Source organism: Hylobates moloch, unplaced genomic scaffold (genome assembly GCF_009828535.3).
Source record: "Hylobates moloch isolate HMO894 unplaced genomic scaffold, HMol_V3 SCAFFOLD_21, whole genome shotgun sequence".
In the NCBI taxonomy this organism is placed as follows: domain Eukaryota; kingdom Metazoa; phylum Chordata; class Mammalia; order Primates; family Hylobatidae; genus Hylobates; species Hylobates moloch.
In genome coordinates this window covers 48,853,809-48,864,202 of record NW_026652296.1, presented here as the reverse complement: position 1 = coordinate 48,864,202, position 10,394 = coordinate 48,853,809, and positions in this window count along the sequence as shown.

Genomic DNA, 10,394 nt, shown 5'->3' with positions numbered 1-10,394 from the left:
CCAACACCTTGATTTTGAACTTTTGGCCTCCAGAACTTCCAGAGAATAAATCTCTGTTGTTGTCAGCCACCAAGTGCGTGGTAATTTGTTATGGCAGCCCTGGAAACTAACACAGTCATTCTGAGTTATATAAACTCCACAAAGGCAGGGCATAAGTGATACCCTGGTGTGTGCATCCTACAAACAGAAAGGACTGAATTGGTGTGATTTGATCAGGTCTGCTTGAGAATGGAGCAAAGCCAAAAAAGCATCTGTTATAGAAATAGCCATATTTCTAGTATCTGTGTAGCATCTTAAGCCAAACAGGGATAGATATTTATCTTTCTCTATTAGAAGAAAAGAAAACGGCAGAATTTTTTTGAGAGCCGTTCAGTTAGGTGACACCAGCCATATCACAAGGATTTGAATGCAAACCAGGAAATTAAATAAGCCAGTTAACACCTATGTCTTTCCTGGAAACGTTCCTCTCTTCCTTCATAGAAATGTTCTTATACATAAAACTCAATTTCTCAGCCCAGCGCTTAGTCCATCTCAGACTGATTAATCAGCACAAGAATGCTGTGTGGATTAACTGTTCCCTTCTTGCTGAAGAGAAAGCGACTTTCGAATTCTCTTGCATCTGAACAGCCATAAATTTCTTGCATTGCCAGAGAACAGCACAGGCCAACCGCAGGGAGTGGGTTGTTTATTTCTCCAAATATGGATGAAAGGCTGTTGTCTCATGGTAATTCAGCTTCAAATTTTCCAGAGAAAAGATTCCCTCCCACCCCTCGTAATAAAACAGTGTTGCTGGGAAGATGCAAAGACACTGAAAGAAACATTCATCAAGGTATAGTGCTCTGTCATGAAAACAAAATATGCCCAGCCAGTATCACTGAATCTTAAGATGCTGTTTGATCTTCCCATCCCTTCTTTCGTGGTTGTGTCCGGGATAGGCTATGTTCTGTTAAAGGCAGCTTCTTGCCGACTGCTATAAAGAGACATATGTAATAAAATGAGAGTTCCTCCTCCTTCTGTCATTCTTTTGGAACACAATTCAATTACACTCTGGGCTCTTGCAGAACCCCAAGACTTGTTTGGGGTTTAAAGATCAGGCAAATAACACAGCTCAAGAACTACCTTTGGAGGCACAGAATCCGGTCATCTTCTGTTAACCAGGTTCTGGTGGGGGCAGCAATAAAGAAGAATATTTCTAAAGAAGCTCCAAGAAAGCCACCATTACTATGGTTTATTTTAAATGTTTATTATGATTTATACTCTCAGAATCTACTGATGAAGGTGATAGCACAGATTAATACCTTTACTACATTCTGATGTTTTGACCTTATTGGAAGAAAACCCTCCTTAAAGCTAGTAGAACTAGGTTCTGAAGCCAGCAGAATAACTTGAAGATATTTCAGGATTGAATACAAGTGTTATACTCTCAGCAGAACCACCCTAGGAAGCCTAGCAATTTTGGAGAGGAATTCACACACTCCATACCATTTTTAAAAATTCATTTATTCCGTAACAATAGATGGTCCACCCACCATTAAACAGAAGTACATATGGACTATGAAAGGCCCAGAAAAATGTAATATAAATTCCCATCTTCTATACCGTACAATCTATTAGAGAATAACTGGTGTACTTTCCAGAAAAGTTTTAAAACATTACTAAAGCGCCCACTAAGTAGCACCTAGTAATTGTCCAACAAGTAAAACATATAAGAAATTAGGTATTTATGGATAAAAAAGTTGCGACAAGATGAGATGATTTGGTAAAGCAGAAGGAATCTGGGATTTGCTTCAGGCAACCTGAAATCACCTTCTTTTTTTTTTTTTTGCCTCTTACTACTCTAACTAGCTACTATAAGTCCAGGGCCAGTAGGTTAACAACTTCTGTGAGCTTCAACTTCATCAGGATGTCTACGCCAGAATCTTGAGGTATATAATTACAAACAGTGCATATGCAACATCTCACAGGTAATAGTTGCTCACATGTGGTGTTGCTTCATTATTATTGCTTCTTCACTGCTATAATTCACAATTTATTAAAAGGGAAGACCCAAATGTTTGGTAAATTCTGATGGATTATCTTAGGAAAAATAATTATAGCAATAAGGTATTCCAACAGAGGGCTGAATGGGCCAACAAGACTACCAAGTTGCAGACTTGCTTACCATAGATCTGATGGTATTTATCACTGGACCCCCAGTTGAGGTCTCAGAAAGGGCCTTACATGGAAAACTCCTTACCCCAAATCCAGACTTTAAAATTCTATTCATAATTATAGTGAGAACTCTTCTAATTGGATTGGAAATGATTTATAATAGCACTAAAAATAAAATTTCAAATTAAAAACCAAAAGGAATTATAGAAAGAAGAGGAAGCAAATATAGCAGCCTCCTTGGTTGATATGTTAATTATGGTTAAGCATTAAATTAGCTCTAAGCTTCCTGGCACCCAGGAGAACAATGGAAACACGGCGGGTTATATAATTTTCAGTGACTAATAAAAATGACACAGGGAGTCTTCCTGGAGATTAAGTTCTAAGATTTAAAAGGTGTGACCATAAAGGAATAAGAATAAATTTGCAAGTTGCATTCAAAAATGTGCTTTAGCTCTTTGTTTCACAGGTGTGGCATCTAGCAACATTTGGAGGTGAAGTAGAAAAATGTACATGGGGTGCATATGACCTTTAGGGCATATGACTCAGGAAGAAACCTGGGAAGATACAGATGTGTGTATCAGGGAATGAAAATAAATATGAACGGCATTAGCATATGTGAGATAAATGGAAAATGGAGGAAAAAACAGGGCAAGGAAATCTTTCTAGAGTGGCTTCTATGTAGAAGAGCTTCATAAAAGCATCAGACGTGAACAGTAGTAAAAATTCAGGAATTGAGATGAGGTTAAAGACATTGCCCTGGACATTATATTTAAGTTAGAATGCCTAAGCTGATTTTATGACAGAATGGATTGAGAAAAACCACTGGTTAAAGTCTGGGCGAATGCAAGAAAATTTTGACCCACTAATGTAGATAGATCTGAGCTCATCCAGGAAAGGAATTTTCTTCCTCAACGACCAAAGAAAGTGAGCAAAATAATTTTTGTCTTGGCCAAGAAATATTGAGGGCCTAGGAGACTGGTTAATGCTTTAGATCATATGCTAAAATTGCTTCCTACATTATAAATTATTTTGCAGTTTAATGAGTAGAAATACGGTCTTAGAAAAGTAACAAGATGGTCAGATTTTTACAAGAAAAAAACTATATATATAAAAAAATACCAAAGGAAAAATTGTGACTAATAATGTAACCCCATTGTTACATTGGGTAGAAATGATGAAAAATCACCTAGTATGGAAGATGCCGCTATGAGGAAAAAGAAAACAGACCAATTAGGTGGTAGTCTCATTTAATTTTAGTTCTCATTTGTGAAAGGGTCAAGGTATCCCACATGAATGGGTCCTCCTTTAAAACAGATTTCTACCTTGACTATTTATTGCAATCATCTGAAGAGCCTTTAAAAATTTATAAGGCAGATCCATCTCATTTTCTGGGATAGGATCTAAGCACCAGTATTCAGAAATTTCCCCAGGTGATTCCAGTGGGCAGCCGAGGCTGAGCTTTATGGGATTAACTAGTAAAGCAGAGAAGAATTACAGGGAAGGATAGGTAATGAAGAGTCCGGCTGACTGAAAATCACAATTGCCTCCAGAGGTGGAGTCGGTTTCCTCCTTCCTAGAATCTGGGCTGGCCAATAGAATGTGCTAGAACTGACATGAGGTGAGTCTCAGAGACTCAGGATAGCTTCTGCCTTCTACCTTTTGGAATATCCCTTTTACTATGTATGAAAGCCTGAGGGATGGGCACGGTGCCTCATGCCTGTAATCCAAGCACTTTCGGAGGCAGAGGCAGGAGAATCGCTTGAAGCCAGGAGTTTGAGACCAGCTTGGGCAAAAAAGTGAGACCCCATATCTATTAAAAATATACTTTTTAAAGTTAGCTGAGTATGGTGACGTATGCTTGTAGTCCCAGCTACTTAGGAGGCTAAGGCAAGAAGATCACTTCAGCCCAGGAGGTTGAGGCTGCAGTGAGCTTGGATCACATCACTGCACTCAAGCCTGGGTGACAGAGTGAGACCCTGTCTCCAAAATAAAAATCCTGAGGTGGATGATTGAATGAGAGACCACAGAGAGGTGCCACACCAATAGTCAGCACTAACCTCCAGACATGCAAATAGAATCATCTTGGACCATCCAATCACAGTCAAGCCCCCACCGTTAAGCCCCTAGCTAACACCTCATGAAACAGAGGCAGCCCATTCCAACTGACCCTGGGCCTAATGCCCACCTCCAGAATTAAGACAACTAATAAATGATTGTTATTTTAAGCCACTACATTTTGGGATAGTTTGTTATGCAGTAATCAATACAAAGATAGAAAGAGAACACAAAACAAAACTTCTTGAAGCTGGACTGTCAAACAAATCTGCAACAGCTAGCCTTCAGGATGGTCCTCAAAGGTCTCCATGCCCTGGTATTCAAGTTCCGGTGTCATGCACTCAAACATTTTACTAGCGTTGGTCTGTGTGACCAGCAGAATATGGCATTGTTATAAGACTTCTGAGGCTAGATCAGAAAACTCATGTGCCTTCCGCTTTGCTCTCTTTCTTGCATAAGGAAGCCAGCAACTATGTTATGAGGGTGCCGTAGCCCCCTACAGGGAAATTCTATATGGTGAGAACCTATGTTATCCGGTCAACAGCCATGTGAGTGCACCATTTTGCAAACTTGTTCTCCAGGCCCAGTCAAGCTTTCAGATGAATGCAATTCTTGCGAAGATTCTGACTGCAACTCCACGAGAGACCTGAGCAAGTGTCACTCACCTAAGCTGCTCCCAAATTCCTGACCCACATAAACTGTAAGAAAATAAATATTTTTTGTTGGTTTAAGTCACCAAATTTTAGGGTCACTTGTTATGCAACAATAAATAACCAATGCATAGCCTTTGTTTTTGAATGAATTGCACCTGGTGAAATAGGCCCAATGTGTAAGTACATGAGGAGGATGAGGAAAATTCAGTATCTAGACTTAAAGTTCAAGGTACGTGGTCAATAGCATTGTGGTGAAATAGATAAGCAGTGCTTTGTAACCTGGGGAAATGGAAAAGGGTGTCTCTCTTAGGAGTACAGAGTGAATGATAATCTTGTTTGGGAGCAGGATTCATTCCTCTTTGAGGTGAAAATGTGCCACCACATGGGGATTCCGTACCTTCAGTTGTAAAGATTGGGAAACTGCAGGTTGGTAGACTGACCATTACACACATTTCCAGGGAACTGCAGAAACCACTTACAAGTGAGAAAAATCATAGAAATTCATGTTAACAGGTGATAAAGAGAAATCCATTATTTCTGGAGCAAGTGCTAGCTAAGGACCAAAGTAACAAAAGAAAGAGAGTTGGGAAAATGAGGAGACAGCCTATGCAACAGAACCAGGCTGAAGAAAAAGAAAACAGAAGTCATAAATAAGGAAAATGAGTATGTAAGTGTATTTTTAAAGTTTTAGGAGAGTTTTTATTCTTTTTAAACTGCTGTAACTATAACCAAGCCTGTCACAATCCGATAATGGTGTCAATCTAAGAAAGAGGAATCACTATAGTAGCTATTGTCTTTAAGTCTAAAGTCCACCCGAAATTATGGTAATAAAAAATGATTAGAAAAATTTCTTCACTTGGCTTACTGAGCAATTTCTTTGCTCTGCCTTTTCTTTTAAATAACTATTATAGAAAAAAATTTAAAATATGCAAAACTAGAGTGAATAATAATGAACCTCCATCTAATTAGTATCCACTATCAACAATTATCAAGCATTTCCACACCTCTACCATTGCCCATTCATACTCATACTCACTGCTCCTCCCATTTCATCCCATTTTAGACTGTTTTTATATAAATCTCAGTTATTGTATCATCTTAAATATGTCAGATAAGGACTCTATTTAAAACATAATCAAAATATCATGACTACCCCTGAAGAAATGATAATAATATCTTAACATTAGCCAATCACCAGGATTAAAATTTGTTTGATTCTTTAATATTTTTAAAACGTTTGTTTGTGCAAATCTAGATCCAAAGGTGGTCCTTATATTACATTTGTTGTGCTATATCTCTTAAGTCTCTTGCAATGTGTAGTTTCCTCATCATCTCTTTTGTTTCTTTGAAATACATCTTAAAGAAACTGGGAGTTTGACAAGTAGAATTCTTCATAGCAGCATTTTGATGATTGTTTCTTTAGGGTGTGTTTTAACATGTTCCTCTGTTTTCTGTAGTACCTGTACTTTTTTTTATTTTCCTTTTTTTTTTTTTTTTTGAGACAGAGTCTCAGGCTGGAGTGCGGTGGCAGTGGCGAAGTCTCAACTCACTACAACCTCCCCATCCAGGGTTCAAGCGATTCCTCTACCTCGGCCTCCTGAGTAGCTGGGACTACAGGCACTTGCCCCCATGCCCAGCTAATTTTTTTTGTATTTTTAATATAGACAGGGCTTCACCATGTTGGCCAGGCTGGTCTCCTCTCCTGGCCTCAAGCATCTCGGCCTCTCGAAGTGCTGGGATTATAGGCATGAGCCAGTGTGCCCTGCCACTTGCACATTTTTTTTATTAGATCTAGGGTCATAATCAAATTCATGTTTGATATTTTTGACAAAAGTACCTCACAAGTGATATTTATCTCTTCCATGAGTGATCCAAAAATATCTGATTGTCTTCCTTTTTGTTTTTCAAAGGATATTAAATCTATAATTTGTTATAGATTATAAAATGGTAATATTCTAATTCTATAATTTCTCCAAAAAATTTTCTCATATTAACTATTTCTTAGTATGCATAACAGTTTGTATAGCAAAGGTGGAATAAATGTTTATTTTTGTTTATCAATTTTCCAAATAATAGAAATAATTTATGAACAAATTGTTTCCTACCATCTTCCAAATATGAAGAGTACATTTATTGGTATTTTTAGGAACTCATGAATTTAAATATATTTGATGTTTTTCAGTTCATTTGAATTATTATTCACATTGATACTCAAACTGTTCCCCTACTGGCCAAACTGTTCCTTTTAAGTTAGTCTCTGTATCCATTTGACATGATACAGATAATGTTTGATAACTTTTTTCCATTTGTTTTCTTTTTAACTTTTTATTTTGAAATAATTATAGACTCACATGAAGCTGAAAAAAAAAAAAACCCAAAACTTTACCAGCTTCACACAGTAGTAACATCTTATATAGCTATAGTATATTATCTAAACCTGGAAATTGACATTGGCACAATGCAATTAGACTATAGCACTTAATTGAATTTCACTACTGTACATATGCACTTTGTGTGTGTGTGTGTGTGTGTGTGTGTTGTTCTATGACATTTTATTACATGTATAGATTTGTATAACCACCAACACATTTTGTAACTTCTTTGCTTTCTGGTATAACATGAAATTCTACAAGTATATTTTACATTTCCTGTCTTAGGCCTAAGGTCAGCCATTTCTTCAAGATGTCAGGGTTAGTTGTAGTGGGTCATGCTATGCAGAAACCATAGAATGGAGTCTATGGGTTTTTATTTCCTTTAGCTTGACCATGGTTTCTAGAACTGCTCAGTGGACAACAATGTGGAAAACCTTAAAAACCACATACATCATATCTTCTAATTGATAATTCCAAGTCAAATTCAGTATTATAGAGGTTTTGCTTAATCTCAACAACATTATATTTCTATTTTCTTCACCCTGTGCCAAAAAAAAATCTTATTTCTCAATCCTATCAAGATAATTATCAATTCACTTTACTTCACAGGATTAACAGAACATTACCAGAGTAGTAATGCCATCACTACTACCAAAACCATCATTATTTGAAACAGGCTAAGCTTTAAAAAATTGTTTTATTTGTACATAGGATAGATCCCAACAGTGATGTACAATTCAAAAGTTACTCTGAATAGTTCCTTTCTGTACAGTTACATTGGAAGCTTGATGCACAATTTGTTGCATTTGTTTTATTTTACTTTCAAATTGTGGAAACTGCTTGTAAGTCTCAATTGCATTTAATAGAAATGTAAAATACCAACCTAATTACAAAGCCAATTTATAAAATAAGGTATATGCAGAGTGATATGGTTTGACTATGTCCCCACCCAAATCTCATCTTGAATTCCCACATGTTGTGGGGGGACCCTGGTGGGAGGTAGTTGAATGATGGGGGCAGGTCTTTCCCATGGTTTTCTCGTGATAGTGAATAAGTCTCATGAGGCCTGATGGTTTTAAAAATTGGACTTTCCCTGCACAAGCTCTCTCTGTCTGCTGCCATCCATGTGAGATTTGACTTGTTCCTGCTTGACTTTCACCATTGAGGCTTCCCCAGCCACATGGAACTGTAAGTCCATTAAAACTCTTTCTTTTGTAAATTGCCCAGTCTTGAGTATGTCTTTATCAGCAGTGTGAAAAGAGACTAATTACCAGTATAGTGGGGTGCTGCTGTAGATACCCAAAAATGTGGAAGCAACTTTGGAACTGGGTAACAGGTAGAGTTTGGAACAGTTTGGAGGGAGCAGAAGAAGACAGGAAAATGTGTTAAAGTTTGGAGCTTCCTAGAGACTTGTTGAATGGCTTTGACAAAAATGATGATTATAAAATGGACAATGAAATCCAGGCTGAGGTGGTCTCAGATGGAGATGAGGAACTTGTTCGGAACTGGAGCAAAGGTGACTCTTGTTATGTTTCATCAAACAGACTGGTGGCATTTTGCCCATGCCCTAGAGATTTGTGGAACTTTGAGCTTGAGACAGATGATTTAGGATATCTGGCAGAAGAAATTTCTAAGAAGCAAAACATTCAAGAGGAGACATGAGTGCTGTTAAAGGCATTCAGTTTTATAAGCAAAACAGCAGAAAAGTTCAGAAAATTTGAAGCCTGATGATGTAGTAAAAAAGAAAATTCCATATTCTGAGGAGAAATTCAAGCCAGCTGCAGAAATTTGCATAAGTAATGAGGAGCAGAATGTTAATCCTCAAGGCAATGGGGAAAATATCTCCAGGTCATGTCAGAGACCTTCATGGTAGACCTTACCATCACAGGCCCAGAGGCCTAGGAGGAAGAAGTAGGTTCGTCGGCCAGGCCCGGGGTCCCTGTACTGTGTGCAGTCTAGGGGCTTGGTGCCCTGCATCCCAGATGCTCCAGCACCAAAGGGGCCAATGGCTAAAAGGGGCCAAGAGCTGGAGCCGTGGTTTCAGAGGGTGCAAGCCCCAAGCATTGGCAACTTTCATGTGGTGTTGAGCCTGCAAGTACACAGAAGTCAAAAACTCGGGTTTGGGAACCTTTGCCTGGGTTTCCGAAGATGTATGGAAATGCCTGGATGCCCAGGCAGAAGTTTGCTGCAGAGGTGGGGCCCTCATGGAGAACCTCTGCTAGGGCAGTGTGGAAGGAAAATGTGGGGTCAGAGCCCCCACACAGTGTCCCTATTGGGGCACTGCCTAGTGGAGCCGTGAGACGAGGGCCACCATCCTCCAAACCCCAGAATGGTAGATGCACTGACAGCTTGTACTGTGCACCTGGAAAAGCTGCAGACACTCAACACCAGCCCATGAAAGCAGCTAGGAGGGAGGCTGTACTTTGCAAAACCACAGAGCTGCCCAAGACCATGGAAATCCACCTCTTGCATCGACGTGACCTGGATGTGAGACATGGAGTCAAAGGAGGTCACTGTAGAGCTTTAAGATTTGACTGCCCTGCTGGATTTCAGACTTGCATGGGGCCTATAGCCTCTTTGTTTTGGCCAATTCCTCCCACTTGGAATGGCTGTGTTTACCAATGTCTGTACTCCCATTGTATCTACAAAGTAACTAAGCTGTTTTTGATTTTACAGGCTTATAGGTGGAAGGGACTTGTCTTGTTTCAGATGAGACTTAGGCTGTGGACTTTTGAGTTAATGCTGAAATGAGTTAAGACTTTGGGGGACTGTTGGGAAGGCATTATTGGTTTTGAAATTTGAGGACATGAGATTTGGGAGGGCCCAGGGGTGGAATGACACGGTTTGGCTGTGTCTCCACCCAAATCTCATCTTGAATTCCCACATGTTGTGGGAGGGACCCTGTGAGACATAGTTGAATCATGGGGGCAGGTCTTTCCCATGTTTTTCTCGTGAGAGTGAATAAATCTCAAAAAACCAGATGGTTTTAGAAATGGGACTTTCCCTGCACAAGCTCTCTCTTTGCTTGCTGCCATTCATGTAAGATGTGACTTGTACTTCCCTGCCTTCCACCATGATTGTGAGGTTTCTCCAGCCACGTGGAACTGTAGGTCCATTAAACCTCTTTCTTTTACAAATTGCCCAGTCTCAGGTAGGTCTTTAT